Raw genomic sequence first — 14,579 nt, 5'->3', positions numbered from 1 at the left:
ACACCTCCAGTAAGGGCGCTGATCAGCGCAGTCATTTGCATGTGAGTTCTCATCTTTGTTTTTGAAATAGACATTGCTTTTTGTAAGTCACAATTAATACATGCTAATTTTCATTTCTAGATTAGATGGTCACTGGCAGTTCTTATTTTTAACAAATACTAAATTCATCCTCTATGTTCTTCCAGCAACATTTATACATTTAGTAATTTCAAAAGTTCATATTTGATAAAATTAAATTTTATATAATGTGTTTTGCTTGAATACAATGTTGGGAATAAAATGTTACATTCATACTTTGAGAACTTTGACCAAATCTTTCATACAGATACAGGTAAAAATATTTTTCTAGGTTGTCGGAACCACGCACATCCTGCTGCTTCTCCTTGTGGCCGAGCACCACCTGCTGGTCAATGGCGGAACTGTCCTGACTTAGTGAACATGGGGCGGCTAACAGGGAAAACTGCATCTCAGCATTTTCATTTTTTCTGATTATTAAGTGAAAAGCAAATTATTTTCTTCATGAATGCTATTTATTTGTAAGAAATAGCTGTTGCTGAGGACTTGTGAATTCCCACACCTGTGTTTGATGTTATTTGTATGCAATGGATTGCTGGCCCTTTGTTCTTAAATACAGAGAAGACCAAAGATGCCTCCCAGTGACCTCTCCAGTGAGGATCCACATCTCGCCAGACTTGCTCTCTGACGAGCTGGAAAGGCATGTTGTTCGGTGCCCCAGTAGTCAGAAGCGGTTTTTGTGGAACTAAAACTAATGCTGTTGCTCTCACAAAGGAAATGTTCTTTTACTAAGTTATTGCTGATTACTGAATGTCTGTTATATAATCGGGTCTGCTATCAAGAAGGAAAGTTATATTTCTTACCACATTTTAAGTTTTTAAGCAAATGTGAATTTTTTTTAAAAGAAATAAGGCTTTCTCTGAGAATTGTGTGCTATTCATAATTTTAGAAATTACAAACTGATTGGAACAGCTGCTTGAGTGTATTTTTCTACACAGGACTGTACTTCTGCCACTTTTTCCTTTTACACAAAACTGTCATATCATGTATTAAAATTTCCTTCGTTTTATATATCAGAGAATAAAAACTTTTTTGACTTTTGAGTAAACAAAATGCATTAATGATATAGTTCAGCTGTGTTCTAAGTCGAAGAGAATACCAGAGACAACGTAATCCCTCAAAAAGAGAATGGCAGATTTATAAAGTACCTATCATGTGCCATCTTTTTTCACTGACTCTGCACACATTCTCTGAGGCAAGTAGATGAGAAAATGGGCCCAAGCTCAGATAAACAGATGGCAGTCCAGAATCCTCTCTCAAAGTCTTTTTGAAAAAGCTTTTCTGAATATTTATACAATACTTCCTAAATATGCCCTAGGTGGCAAAGTTGTCATTAACACTGTTGTTCTGGCACCATCAAGATTCAAATTACAATGACAAATGCGATTACTCAGCAAATTACAGATGAGATCTCATGGAGCATCAGCACCCTGGAAGCAGCGCAGGCACCCCACTAGAAGCTTGACAAGTACTCGCCACCTGCTGAGTCTGAACAACAACTCTGGACTGTGGGCAGCCTTTCCAGTTCAGAGGTGGGGAAACCGGTGGCTGGACAATTGACCCCCCCCCAGTCTGATAAGCTGGAGCTGATGGGGCAGAGGTCAAGTGCCAGCACCGGGTACCTACTCCAAAATTAATGACCAGTTTCAGAGACACATGGTGCAGGATGAGATGCAAGGCTTAAGTGTGAGCAGAGGCCACATGTGCACCTGGCTGCTGGCCAGGTGTGGCCTCAGGGCTGGGTTTCCCTGACCCAATAATCCACATCATAAACCCCAGAGTATGCAGTGATATTGCGAATTTATTCACAATTCAGTGAGGGTATTTAATATTTTATGGTTTCACATGAAATTATCGCAGGGAGTGGGAGTTTTATGGCAAGGTGCAAAAGTATTCAGAAAATGCCATGATTGTTTTATAAAATCCATTTTAGCCAAAATCTAAATTTTCCAATAGAAGGCCATGTAAGTAACCTGTACCTCTGTGGAATGTTTTTAAAGGACGCAAGTATGAACCAAGTGTGGTAGGGTCAACTTTTGATCCTTGCATTTTAAAAATTGGCACTAGTATGAAATTTTTTATGGCAGCACTAAAACTCACCTGGTCTGAATAGTTTATTTAAAAGGCGTAAGGCTGGCCGGGTGCGGTGGCTCACATCTGTAATCCCCGCACTTTGGGAGGCCAAAGTGGGCGGATCACGAGGTCAAGAGCTCGAGACCATCCTGGCCAACATGGCGAAACCCCGCCTCTACTAAAAATACAAAAATTAGCCAGGTGTGGTGGCACACACCTGTGGTCCCAGCTACTCAGGATGCTGAGGCAGAAGAATCACTTGAACCCAAGAGATGGAGGTTGCAGTGAGCTGAGATTGCGCCACTGAACTCCAGCCTGGCAACAGCAAGACTCCGTCTCAAAAAAAAAAAAAAAGATGTAAGGCTGTACTAATGGACAGTTCCCAAATGTACTAAAATACTTAATGTGTACCATCCTACTGAAAGTATGAACCTACTTAGCTGATTTCCAGCTTGCTTTTTTCTGGAAAGGTAAGCTGCTCAGTGTGAGCTCAGGGACTTTCTGTTTCAAACAGATCAGAGGCTGAACCCTTGTCCCCTCAAACAGCTTGTTTAGAGTGCCTACTGGTCGGGCGCAGTGACTCACGCCTGTAGTCCCAGCACTTTGGGAGGCCAAGGCGGGCAGATTGCCTGAAGTCAGGAGTTCAAGACCAGCCTGGCCAAGATGGTGAAATGTTGGCTCTACTGAAAATGGAAAAAAAAAAAAAAACTAGCCAGGTGCAGTGGCATGTGCCTGTAATCCCAGCTACTCTGGAGAATGAGACAGGAGAATCACTTGAACTAGGGAGGCAGAGGTTGCAGTGAGCCAAGATTACACCACTACACTCCAGCCTGGGTGACAGAGAAAACTCAGTCTCAAACAGACAAAAAAAGAGTGCCTGGATTACCCCCAGAGGGTCTGATTTAAGGTTCTTGGGTGGGGCTTGAGAATTTTCATTTCTAGCAAGTTCCCAGGAGATGCTGATGCTGCTGGTGCAGGAATCACATTTGACAACTATTGGCTAATTCCCCAAGCTTATAGGACTTGCCTATAAGCTTGGACATGATGACCAAGACCCTATGCAACAAGCACATAGAAACCTCTAGGATATTATGTGCTGGTATCAATATTGTAATTTAACATCAGGTAACCTGCAAAAGTATTTCCTAAATACACAAATACCATTTTTTGAATTATCTCCCACCACCACCATTCTGATGCCACATCTATACACCTAGTCGTTTTAACTTTCTGCCTTGAATATCTCCTATTTGCTCCTGAAAATACTCCAAATCAATATACAAGTTCTTTTTTCCCTCTTACCTTTCCTCAATTATCTTTTGCTTTATTCTCCTTTATCCTTATGGAAAGGAAAGAACTTGAAAATATTGAGAATGTTTTCAATACCCAGACATGTTCCCAAGGAGAGACATAAACTCTAAAACAGTAATAAAAATCAAACAAAATTATTCAACATTCTTCTTGCAACACAGAAAATGAGTACCATTTTCCAAATTTGCTTTCCCAGTGAGCTTTGAAGATAAACACATTATTTCTTGATTTGAGTCCCCTTGCTCCCAAGACAAAGTGCCAGGCAAAAGCTCTTTTAGAAGAACTGTACTTCCGGTAGACTGTCACGTGAGCTGTTAAGCAACATGGACGTGATGACAGAAAAGTCTGCTTTACCACTTTAGAGCCAAATTACACACCCTATGTGAAACCCACCTGAGGTCAGACTGCAGAGACCCAAACGTATAGATGAGAGGATCAGAGTATGGAACCTCCTTTCTCATGATAAGACTGTAGCATAACAGGGGCACAGGGCCAAACATACCTCATATGATGGGACTGCATAATGCCAAATGTATGACAGAATCAGCATCCAAAATCTACTTCCACAAAGCCAGACCATAGGGAGCACCACACACGAATAAGGATAACATTCAAAATCAATTTCCAATTAACCAGACTCCAAAGACCAGCACACACAAATGAGAATCAGAGATGGAAAACCACCATCACAGAACTGGGCCACAGAGACTACCAGTCATGAAAAGAGAACTACACGGAACCAGACTGCAGAGGGCACAACATACATGGATAATGGGATCTGAGCCCCAAATCTACTTTCAGTTACTGGGCTGCAGATCCCCACTTCACCTCCTCAGAACCAGGCCGCCGCAGAAGCACCACAGACACTGATGAGTACCAGAGTCCCAAATCTATTTCCGTGTAATGAAACCCCACTTCACGTCCTCTGCCTGCCACGACGGTTTTACGTTTTGTTGTTTCCCATGCCAACATAAGCGCTTTATTCAGAGGCTGTCCTATTTTCTCTGATGTTCAGTTACTAATGATCCTACTTAGTGCGGATGAATAGAACAATGTTTCCTTGGAGCTCATGCTTCAGAAACAGGCAACAAACGGTTACGTATAATTTGTTTATCAATAAATGAGAAGAAAAACAGCCAGAAAGAGGATATTGTAAATTTTTGCCATTTACCATTAGTTTTCAGATGAGAAAATGAAGGCAGACTGATATTTCTAGTATCACACAAATAATTTTCAGAACCATACTTCACACCTGTTTGATGTTTTTCTCACCCCATCTGTTTTTAGAACTGCAGGCTAGGTGCAGTGGCTCATGCCTGTAATCCTATCACTTTGGGAGGCCAAGGTGGGAGGATTTCTTGAGCTCAAGGATTCAAGACCAGCCTGGGCAACACAGACCCTGTCTCTACAATTTTTTTTTTTTTTTTTTTTTTTTTGTAATTAGCCAAGTGTATTCTCTTTGCCTAAAAGAAAAAATGTAGTCGCACCTACTCGGGTGGCTGAGGTGGGAAGATCACTTGATACTAAGAGGTCAAGGCTGCAGTGAGCTGTGACTACACCACTGCACTCCAGCCTGGGCAACAGAGTGCGACCCCGTCTCAAAAAAAAAAACAATAAAAAACTAAAAACGCAATGTTTATCCACACAGTTCTAGCTAAGGAAAGACACCATCCACCACCTTTGATTTATTCTGGAATGTACCTTCACTATCTGTTCTAGCCAGCAATAGGCAGACTGTCATTCAGTGCAAGTGACTTCATTTCTCTGTCAAAAATCAGAAGTCTCCTTATATGTAAAAGGTCACTCAAGTTGCTGTTGAAAATATTAAAGAGAATATTCCCTGCTCAGGACCACTGACCCATAGAAAGACAATCAGTGAGAAACAGGCAATCCTTTCTCTGAGCATCCTGTTTCTTCACTTTCTTGGAATCATGATTTTTGTATTTGAAAATATTTTGGGGAAACAATATCTTAGGTGAATGCTACTACAATAATAATCTAAGCAGAAATCTCAGAGTCATCCTTACTAGTAACCATTTTTTATTTGTATAAATCTGTGGGGTACAAGTATAGTTTTGGATACCCTATTCAGCATGCATACACTAACACTAATGATAGCTGATGATCTTTAAAAAAAAAAAAAAAAAGGGAGTGTCTGTGCATAATTGGATAAATGCATACAACATGTGCTGGTCAAATCAAGGCTTTTAGGATATCATCACCTAACATAAAAAAAAAAAAAAAAAAAGGGAGTGTCTGTGCATAATTGGATAAATGCATACAACATGTGCTGGTCAAATCAAGGCTTTTAGGATATCATCACCTAACATTGTACCCCTTAAATTCTCATCACCCACCCACCCCCAACCTCTCACCCTTCCAAGTCTCCAACAGCTGTCATTTCACTCTGCACATCCATGTGCACACATTTTTTAGCTACCACTTATGAGTGAGAACACATGATATTTGTCTTTTGGGGTCTGACCTGTTTCATTTCAGATAGTGACCTCCAGTCCATCCATGATGTCACTAAAGACAATATCATTTGTTATGGCTGAATAGTATTCTACCAAGTAGTACACCACATTTTCTTTATCCAGTCATCCACTAACAGACACTCAGGCTCATGTTCATATCTTTGCTATTGTGAATAGCGTTAAACATATGAGTGCATATATCTTTTTGACATATTGATTTCTTTTCCTTCAAGTAGATACACAGTAGGAAGATTGTTGGATGAAATGGTAGTTCTAATTTTAGTTCTTTGAGAAATCTCCAGTTTTCCATAGGGGTTGTACTAATTTACATTCCCATGAACAGTGTATAAGAATTCCCTTTCTCCACATCCTCACCAACATCTGTTTTTTGACTTTTTAAATAACCATTCTGACTAGGGTAGGATGAGATATTTTGTTGTGGTTTTAATTTGCATTTCTTTGATGATTAGTGATGTTGAGCATTTTTACATATGCCTGTTGGCCATATGCATGTCTTTTTTTGAAAAATGTCTGTTCATGTCCTTCCCCCACTTTTTAATAAGATTATCATGAAAATTATGCATAGGCTTTTTTTTTTTTTTAAGCTCATCAGCTATTATTATTGTTAGTGTATTTTACGTGTGGCCCAAGACAATTCTTCCATTGTGGCCCAGAGAAGCCAAAAAAGTTGGACACTATAGCATGAGTGTTTTGTACACTTAGAAACTTGAGTCACCTGCACCCTTCTGTCTGGACAATTCATATAAATAATGTGACTTACAATGAACCCCTGATTTTCTTCAGGGGTTCTGTAGCCTCCTGTGTGCCTATGGGACCGATCCACCAAACAACACACAGGAACTCAGGCTCAGACAAGCATCCTGGTAGACAACACCTCACACATCATCACAGCTCACTGCTGGAGGAGTTAGGAGCGTCCCGCATGACTGCCCTTGGAGAGGATGCTCACAACTCGCACGGGCTTCCTGCAGTCTTTGCCGTGTGCCATTTCCCCTTAGGGACACCATAGTCATGAGCATAATGACTTCTGAGGCTTGTGAAACTCAGTAAACCTGAGGGTAGTCTTGGAGATGACCTCTCTCTCTCTCTCTCTCTCTCACACACACACACACACACACACACACAAACGTGCACACATACATTTACATCTCGATTGTTCCTTTCCTTATTTGCAAGAAACCTGCTCCCATAATCCTTAATATACTTACGTGCTGAATGTAACCACTAACCTCCCATCACCACCACGGCTGCCCTCTTCCCCACGCAGGTGTCCTTCCCCATCTCCAGGATCAATGCCCCCTCAGAGGTACCTCTCAACCTCCCAACCCCACTTACACTGACAGGGGCCATTCTCATCTCCCCTGGGGCCCCTTCCTCACCCTGCTTGGCTCCACAGCCAACTCCAAGCACCATTAGTCCTTCCCTCTGCCAGCTGGACCTCTCTTTGCTCTGCCTCAGTTTAGGGCTAAGAGGGAAGGAAGAGGATGAGAGGAGAAAGAGGAAGACTTCTGAAGCTTCTGCACCTGTAGTGCTGCACTGTCTTACCACATTTATTTACCAGAATTATTTCAAGACGTTTAAACTTATCAGACTGATCCCAAGTCCTCAACTTAACCCTGAAATCCAATTATGTGCCCCTAAACTCTTCCATAGTCCTCAAACAAGCTGTGCCTCTCATGTCTACATCTCAAAGGTATCTTGTGCTGTTCCTCGGCCTGAAAGGGACCACTCTGCACTTCCCCTGCAGCTTCCCTTCACACTTGAGGTCAGCTGTGGTGCCTCCCTCTGTGAAGCATTCTCTGCTCTTCCCATAACGTCCACCTTCCCCTCGCTCCTGTGCATTGATGGAGCACAGGGTCATGGCTTTAAAGCTGGGAGCTCTTTGAGGGGTAACTCCATTTCATTTATGTTTTATCCCCAGCATTAGGCAGGATCTCAGAGACCAAGCCACTGGTGGTATAAGAACCAATTTCAGGAAAGAGGAAAGAGAAATGATGGCTCAGCATCCCATCTCTGCGGGCATAATGGCAGTCACTGGTCAGCCATGGGACCAAGGTCATCAGACAACTCTATTCAAACTTGCTACGTGTGGTGTTAAGGCTTTTTTCTTCAACAATTATTAAATATGAGTCTACACACAGGAAAAATAATACTTGCTTGCTGTCTCCTGGCCCCTTGCCTGCCCCAATGTGGTCTTCTCCCTTCAGGTTGTGGGGGTCAGGGCAGCCACGCCTCTGAACCACTCCTGTGGAGTACAAGCCCCAGCACTTTCTACTTAGAAAATGCAAGTAGTAGAGAAGAAAAGACTTCAAGAACATTGTTATGAGGCTGGTGAGGGAGGAGTTGTCCCTGTCCTGCACACTTTTGTTAATTCCTTGCACTATGTTTCAAAAGTAACAAAAATATTAATTGCCTAGAACTTTGCTGTTGGAGTGATCAACAACCAGTCAGATGACCCACTTTTTTTGCTTCTTGAACTTGAAGCTTTGATACTTGCACAATCTAGCAGCACCTAATTTCAACAATGATGGCAACAACTTTATATACAATAAATTAATGGGTGAATGGTGTTAATCACTTTTTCCAACTGGTAGCACTGCTAACTGGGACACCACTTACATTTTTAGAGGACTAAACACACGTTCATTTTAGAAAGTTTGTAAAATATGAAAAAAAAAAAAAATCACTCCTAGTCTCACCATCCACATACATACTTCATAGTTGGGTCCTCCTGGCACCCCATACATTCCAAATATTAATTAATAAGCACTCACTTCTGGATGTAAGCACCCTAGAAATATATTTTGGACTCTTAGCTGACCTGTTTAGCAAGACTTCTGGGCACAATCATTCTTTTGCATACACAAACTGCTCTGTTTGCCTATGATCTGAAAACACCTTAGGACCAGAATATGTGGAACAATAAATCATTTTGTAGGTCTGTGTTTGAATGGACCTTAAAAGACTGCATGGTTTGATACTGTCTGCTGACCACACCCAAGGATCATTAATTTCACCGCATGAATGTGTCTGGTTCTTAGTTGAAAACAGGAATGACGAGAGTGTTCCAAAGGGAGGGAGAGGGCAGTAAGATCAGAGTGACAAGCAAGAGTGAACAGGAAATTTGATATCCAAAAGAAAAGCACAGAATAAAAAGTCCCAGACACAAGGCAACAAGCCTTTCCAGTGAAAGGCGGGACCTGTGCTGCACTCAGAAGGGTTTAAACCACACCGACACCTCCTGGAGACAAACGGAGCTGGTGTAGCCGGAACAGAAGTCTCAGCTCTCACCTGGCACCTCAGGGGAGGCACAGCAGCCATCACGGGCTCCCGGCACCCCTGAGCCAGGAGGGACTGTCTCCTCTCCTGTCCCCTGTCCTAGGGGCCCAGAGGCCTTGAGCTGGGGGAGGGAGAGGCTCGCACTGTCATGGCTTGGGTGGACTTAGACATGTCAATGCGTGTGAACGCAGGGCATAGCTCAAGGCCAAGGGCTCCAGAACCACTGGCGTCCTCTTACCTGAAATTCAGTCCCCACTCTTTCTGACCTCCTTCAGCAGCAGTTCCTCTCCGGGGCCACCGTGTGTGATTCTGCAATCACATCTGCAGCAGCTTTCAAACTGGAGCTTGAAATTCATTTGGGCTTCAAGACTGCATTCACTTTGAAATGATCTCATTTTTTAACTCTCCTTACCTTTGACTTTTTCTTCTGCAGAACTTTCTACCCTTCCCAGATTGAAGAACCCTGTTGTTGGAGAATGTGAAAGCCAAATACGAGTTGAATCACTGCCTGGTTCCTGTCACCTGTGGAAATCACAGCCACGTTTCGCCCCCAAGTGAGGGCAGCGCCGGCGCGGCTCAGCCTCTCCCGTGTGGGGAGCTCTGTGGGGCGCACTGGGCTTCCTCAGGAGCGTTCCCTTTCCTTTCTCACGAGGGTTGTTATCACACAATTAAGCATTTTATAGCATTTTCGTCTCCGCCCTGAGGTAGCAGATGCTAGGAACGGTGCCCGGATCCTAATCTACCTCTCCCAGCGAGGGCCCCGCGAGCTGAGAAAAGCCTTTTGGCTTGGGGCCACAGGCGCTCACCCTGAGGAGATGCAGCCTGATTTGCCTCCTGTACAGGACTCAGAGTGATGCAGGGCAGGGCAGCCCCCGAACTACGGCTTAGCCTCGGAGGGCCCATGGCTTTTCTCGGCAACATTTCTTCCCCGCTGCTGCTGGGCCGCAGCCTCCAGGCCCACTGAAGCGCAGGGGCGACCACGGCGACCCCTCAGGCAGTGCGCCCAGGGGAGCGGCTGGGGGTGGGGCAGGGCTGCGCTCATAGTTATACCCAGTTAATTATATGCAAATTAAACGACAGATTATACAGCTATTTCTAGAATAAGGGTGGTAACTGTCAGGTCCTCAGGTTGTTGCCATGGAAAGGGGCGGTAACTTCCGGTCGTTGCCATGGCAACGACAAACTGACAGGTCCCCCACGGGGGTGGGTCTTATGGAAAACTGCTTGCCCCGCCCCGTCTTGCCTCCACCTCAATGGCAGAGTCAAAAGAGGGGCGCCCCCGCAAGTGCCAAAGATGCAAAACACATACTCTTAGAAACCATATTCTGTGGAAACTTCAAAAGCATCCCGCATTTCTCACTGAAACTCGCCCCGTTGAAAGAAGCCTCACCCGCCGTCCGGCAACAGCGCAGTCCTGGCTGGTCTCCTCTGGCCGCCTCTTCCAAGGGAGGCGGAGAGGTGGGTTCGGAGGCGGCGGCCCTGCCCAGGCCAGGGGTTCAGGAGCGCGGGGGCGGCCAAGGCCGCGGGGCCTTCGCTGCCCGCTGCGCCGCCGTTATAGACGTTTCCAATTTGCTTTAAAACGCATGCACACGAGCACCGCAACGCGGGGCTCCACCGCTCCTGTCGGGCTTCACAGATGAAACCACCAAGTTTATCAAGTTGAATTAATGGTTACTTCTACTTAGATGCTTATACCTAACTTAGAAACAAGCATTCTATAGGAGAACAGTTTTGCTATTGAAATTATCAAGCTGGCCGGGCGCAGGGCTCACGCGTGTAGTCCCAGCACTTTGCAAAGCCGATGAGGGAGGACTGCTTGAGCTGGGAAGGCGGACGCTGCAGTGAGCGGAGACCACACAACTGCACTCCCGCCTGGGCGACACAGCGAGACCCTGCCTCAAAAAAAGTTTTTAATGAAATTATCAAATAACCAATGTTACTCTTTGCACAGTCCTTAAAAACTGTTAAAAAATTATATTCGTAAATGCACAAACTTAGTTATTCCTATTTATTACAAATCAAAGTTTTAGATAGGAGTCTTGAAGACTTTCTAACTAGAATTGATGGGTTTGGGGGATGTTTCATAAGGTATGTTTGGTTTTATCTCTAATTCCGCTGTAATTTAAACACTAAAATGTAGCAATGAAGTTGCCAAGATCGTTGGATTTTTAATTGGGCTATTCAAATATCCAGATGCCAACTGAATTCACAGCAAAAAAAAAAAAAAAAGCTATTTGATCTATATTTTCATTTTAGGTTGATTTTTCCATTAGTGCCTGGCAAGTAAACAAATATTAGAATTTAAAGCTCTAGGGCAGTTCATGCTTTTTTGGTCCTTAGCAATATAACACCAATTCACATGGGGGCTGTAGTGAAAATGGACAAAATCAACGAAAAGTGCTTGGAAGCAATCTAAACAGACTCAAGCCAGCCATACCCCCAAGAGCCCACAGTGATGACAGATGAATCCACCTGAACTCTTATGGTCCAACATTAATGACTGATTTCAACACATTTTAGAAATCTATACATATGACAGTAGTAATGAAGATTACGTTTTACCCAAAACGATGTAGAGTCAGAGTAACCTGCTTTAACCTCACCCTTTATTCTTAGGTTTAGATTTGTGGTACTCCTAATCTCATAAATGAAAGGGTACTGTACACCTAGGCTAAGGCCGCTGAAACAAAGTAGATACATAGGGGCCAATTTGGGGTATGTAACATATTTAGAAAATTCAAATGATACAAGTAAAATCACAAGGGACATAACTAGCTCAGCAGTTACTTCACTGTGTTCAACAGCTGAAGCACCTCATGTTGTTATCGGGGCCCCAAGTTGCCCTTTATATTTTCATTGGCATTTTTCTACTACTGGAAATGTTATCTAAAATCAATATAAACTTTAGTAGGAGATAAATGTATCTGGTAATATAACCAGGGAAATTTGGTCCAAGATATTTTACTGCATTAGGAAGAAAGGTCTGCAGTATTAGCCCTATGGTAAAATATTTATACCGTTGCTGGTAAATGATAGAGTATGTGTACTCTATAATCTTAAATCATACGCACAAATGTTTTAACAGTGAGAAAACACTGTTAGAAGCATACAACATTGCCAAATGTAGGTGGAAGCTTAAATTTTAAGCTAATGGATGGTAGCTTTTAAATAAAAACATTCTGGCATGTTCTTCCTGGTAGTCTCTTCTGCACATCACTTCTCCCGGGGGCAACCACAGACAGAAAGACCCTGTTACAGAGAAGTGTAAAGAAAACTTCTCAAAAGACAGTTACACTAATCTCCGTAGTTTGAGTTCAAATGATCTGGATTGAGATGGACTTTATATTAAAAAGCAAAAAGACATCTAGTCCTGCTTAGAATATGCTGTTTTCTTAACTCTGAATCTGAATCTGTGGAGTCTTGGCCTGCTGCCACCATGACAACCCTTCAGGAGATAAGGGTGTGGCGTCAATAAATTTGCAGATCACTGCAGGTAAGCAGCTTGCTAATTAACTGTTCAAGAAATGGCAAAGATCCATTCTCCCCTTCTAGCACATGGAAAATAAAACATGATTATATGGAGAACATCTTTTAAGAAACACAGAAGGAACCATCCTACTGCTCCCACCCCCACCTTTTTGTAAACAGAAAAGCAGATATAGTGGGGCAAGAACTTGTGAGGTCTCAGATGTAGAAGGTGGTTACGTAGTCATACTCAGAACTTCTTTGGCATTGAGAAATTAGATTGAGGATATTGTTAAATTATACCAAGTCCTTCAGACATTATGGATAAATATTTTGACCCTGGAAACTAGAATTTTCATTTGGATAAAACCACATACATTCTAAAAATGGTTTTAAGCATTTCTAAGTAGGATTCAAATAGATAAGAACTGATAGACATGGTGATGTCCCTAGACAGTCTAACTTTATTACTAAACAGATTGCATACTGAACTTTTTCATATTATGAGATACTGAATTGAAACCATGCTTAGTATTTCAGTAGCAACACATCTATTTTTAGTACCTCAACTTTTACCTTCTTTCATCAAACCAATTAAACATGGAATATCATATCAAAGCAAAAAAAAAAAAAAAACCTGATGCTATAAATAGCTAGGAAATGGCTAGAAAATGTGCAGCACTGGGTGCTGACATGTATGTATTCTGCTCACTTCTAAATTAGGAGCTTATTAGACAAAGATGATCACTACTAACACCTATGAATAAAAAACAAAGAAGTGAAATAGTTTGTGACTGGGAAATGGGGGCACAGAGAACCACTGTAAATGCAATGTGCAGTTCTGGAACGAGGTTATCAATTTTCTAACAACATGTGAGACATCACCAGAAGAGTGCCAGCCTCAGAACTAACATAATTAGACGCCCGAGCTGCTTCATCCCAAAGGGACTGGAATGGGAGCAGGGGACAGAGCGGGGCTAAACTTGGGATTCCCAAGCGCGTTCCAAAAATCCTTCCCCTCACCTTCAATTCCGTCCTCTCCTTTCATGTAGTCTTATTGATACACCTAATCATTTGAAAGCACATATAAAACCTATAAAAATGCTTTAGTAACCAAAAATAATCTTCCCTAAGAAATGCCTAATCTCTTTAAAATTAGCTCTTATAAATTCCCAGTTATTTTCAGAAGTGGTTTTCCATGAGATAATATAAATGGTGGATGAATCTCCCATCCTTTACAGGATTGAAGATCACTTTCCTTGTAATGAGACCTCCAATATGGGCCTGCACAGGCACTCTTTAGAGCATTTATTTGTAGCTTATGAGAGTCCAAATTTGAGATCCTATTTATATATATTGTGATGTCTGAAGTGTGAATTGTTTTTCTTTTCAGCAAACTGTCTTGTATGGTTTTTCTCTACCTTCAGTCTTCCCATTCTAAACAAGCTGCCTGGTAGAAGGCCAGGAAGTGCAACGAGTGAACAGGATCTGTGACTCTCACAGGATGTTTTTATGAATTTTATGGCTCTACCTTTCAAGATATACATACATCTAACACAGAAAGATTACCTTCAGAAAAACCACTGAACCATTAAAGCCTATGATTCATTGCTAATATTCTATTTTTCCTAGTGTACTTTTAGGTGAATGGCAAAGTATTTAACATTAAACTTTCCCTATCATGGGTTCAAAACTGTAGGAAGTGCACGATTTCTGAAAAAAATACCTTGATTCACTGCAATTAATTCTGAATTTGTATTTGAAAGTATGACCTCACAATCTTAGTTTGTACACAGCAAACATGTCTGTGTGACTGCCGTTTAGTTTAGACTTGAAATATCTTAAATTCTTATTGGAAAGCTTCCCTTCTGAAAAGCT

General features: G+C 42.3%; 1 long non-coding RNA gene across 3 annotated transcripts in view; it reads right to left on the bottom strand.

Moving 5' to 3' along the window:
• LOC108286620 overlaps window positions 1-10,441 on the bottom strand; it is a 41,299-nt gene extending 30,858 nt beyond the window's left edge. For 2 of the 3 annotated variants that reach the window (XR_005196329.1, XR_005196331.1), the window contains exon 1: window positions 9,475-10,441. This is a non-coding gene — a long non-coding RNA (uncharacterized LOC108286620). Of the gene's footprint in view, window positions 1-7,336; window positions 7,423-9,474 lie in introns of all 3 variants that reach the window. The other variant, XR_005196330.1, reaches the window with a different exon arrangement.
• Window positions 10,442-14,579: the final 4,138 nt, after the last annotated feature.

Source organism: Cebus imitator, unplaced genomic scaffold (genome assembly GCF_001604975.1).
Source record: "Cebus imitator isolate Cc_AM_T3 unplaced genomic scaffold, Cebus_imitator-1.0 Scaffold324, whole genome shotgun sequence".
Classification (NCBI taxonomy): Eukaryota; Metazoa; Chordata; class Mammalia; order Primates; family Cebidae; genus Cebus; species Cebus imitator.
The sequence above is the reverse complement of the archived record's forward strand: the minus strand, read 5'-3'. Positions and strand labels throughout refer to the sequence as shown.